Source organism: Etheostoma spectabile, chromosome 17 (assembly GCF_008692095.1).
Source record: "Etheostoma spectabile isolate EspeVRDwgs_2016 chromosome 17, UIUC_Espe_1.0, whole genome shotgun sequence".
NCBI lineage: Eukaryota > Metazoa > Chordata > Actinopteri > Perciformes > Percidae > Etheostoma > Etheostoma spectabile.
In genome coordinates, this window is record NC_045749.1 from 7,352,732 (window position 1) to 7,355,362 (window position 2,631).

Consider the following 2,631-nt stretch of genomic DNA (forward strand, 5'->3'; position numbering starts at 1 on the left):
GTGGCTGTAACTAAATGCTTTAAATAAATTTAAAGGATATTGTTTATTTTTATCAGTTTACAAAAGCAAAGTGAGCGAACAAAAGAAAAATCTAAATCACATTAATTGTAGTTACTACCCTTTGCCCAAACCAGCATCAATTCTTATAGATACACTTACAAAAAGTCAGGCAACGTTGAGTGATTGACCCAGGAAACTTGGCTGACCGCTGTTGAAAAACGCTCAAGCTTATTTCCCTTCAAAATCAGAAGATGTCCAGCAGTGAACAGCTCAGAACTGGCAGAGACCAGGGACCCAGGTACACCCATCTACTGTCTGAGAATCTGACCAGAAGTGTTCTTCAGGGAAGAGTTGCAGCCAAAAAGCCAGACCTCTAACATGGTAACAAGGCCAAGCGACTCAACTTTGCGCGACACATAGGAACTGGGTGCAGAAAAATGCAGCAGGCGCTCTGACGGATGAATCAAAATATAAATTTTGGCTGTAGAAGAAGGTAGTTTGTTCGCAAAGGGCTGGAGAGCGGTACAATAATAGTGTCTGCAGGCAACAGTAAAGCTGGTGGAGGTTACTTGCAAGTTTGGGCTGCATTTCTGCAAATGGAGTTGGAGATTTGGTCAGGATTAAAGGTGTCTCTATGCGTGAAAATACAGGCAGAGACATATCTATCACGCAATACCATCAGGATTGGCCCCAAACGTACAGCCAAGGTCATGAAAACTGTCTTCAGTTGTAAAGCAGAACAAGAAGTCCTGGAAGTGTGGCACGGACCCCACAGCCCTGGTCTCAACATCATGATGTTGTCTGGGATACACGAATGTTCTGTTGACAGAAGGATTTAAGGAGCCTACACACCGGAAGATCTGTGGTTAGTTACCAGCCGAGTTCCTTCAAAAACTGTGTGCAAGTGTACCTAGAAGAATTGATGCTGTCTTGAAGGCAAAGGGTGGTCACACCAAATATTGATTTGATTTAGGTTCCACTTCTGTTCATTCCCTGCATTTTGTTAATTGATTAAATAAACGTTAACACTTCCATTTTTTTTAAAACATTTTCCGTTTAAAGCATTTTTTCATACCTGCCAAAACTTTTGCACATTAATCCATACAAAACCCTTAGAAAACATGTAACCCCCGATAAATGAAGTGGACACCAGCAATCTTGCGGCATTCTCTTCAGGTTCTGTCAAAATATTACCACTAGTCTTAATAAAAAGCACAGACTTTTAGATTTATTAGAGTAGCCACATGTTATGTTAAAACCGATATGTGGTAGGCTGTTTTTTTTTGCTCGTTTTTTCTACGTAGCTATTCCAGTAGCCTAAATCAAATTAAGTTTACTTTGTTCTATCACAGATACTTTAGCTAACAAGGGTGTACAATCCTTTAATTGGGCTAGCTAGGCTATTTGAGGAATGATTTGTAACCCTAAACTGAAAGCATAAAAGAACAAACATGACATGGCTTGTGTCCTTGTTGCTCTTTATTGTGCAGTTAATCTCTATATGCCACTTTAGTTCACATCTGAAACAATTGCAAAATTGGCATGTAGCTGAAGTATTTGAAAGCTTAAATTTACGAGGTTTGGGAAAGGCAGCACTTTGTTTCGGAAATGCGTTCGCCAGAAGACTCCCACGTCGCTGCAGATATTTTGAGACGGTGTATGGCTGCAGCCTGGAGCGTCCCATGTCATCCGTCCCGTCTCATACGGTCTCGTCTCTTGCGGAGTTGTGTCCAACGGTAAATCCAGAGGTCAATTACGTTATCGCGAATAATTTTCCAGACGGAGTCACGGGTAAATTCGTGACCACATTTGTTGCAATCAATTGAAAAACGATAAAAAAAACTGTTAAAGTAACAATTTTGCCATAGCCTACATGTAGTTTGCTCATTTCTGAATGTTATCTTGTTTGTTCCATGTTAACGGAGCTACATCTGATAACCTGCATCAGCGCGCAGCCGTCAGGGAGAACAATCCACGATCTGCACACATCACACAACTACAAAAATAAACGTTACACGCTTTCCAAGACTTTTTAATTGTATAGGCCTATTCTATATTGTTTTCACACTTCCTGGGACAGTGCTGCAAATACACTGCTTATCAGCATGGCGAGAGTGACTGTCGGCCTCGGCTGTCGGCTCTCTGGACCCGGGGCAGAATGCTGTCAGGTCTCTGGACCGGGGCAGAATGCTGTCGGGTCTCTGGGACCCGGGGCAGAATGCTGTCAGGTCTCTGGGACCCGGGGCAGAATGCTGTCGGGTCTCTGGGACCCGGGGCAGAATGCTGTCGGGTCTCTGGGACCCGGGACAGAATGCGGTTGTATTTTTCTACTACCGCGGCATCGGCCTTCGGGTCTCTGGGACCCGTCCTGCATTCGACTGCGTATCTCTGCTGCCACGGTCTTGGGCCAGGATGCGATTGAATTTTTCTTCCACTTCCGCCAGCGGTTCTATTGTATTTTGTGTTGTATTGTATGAAAGGGGGACATTTTTTTTTAAACAAAACCAAATGCTTGAACTCTGTCGGGAGAGAAATTCCTTCTATGGCTGCAACTTGGCTCAAAGTTGCAGCTAGAATTTTTTAGTTTGCCTATCACCTGCATTTTTTTAGAGACGGACATATATTTTTAAA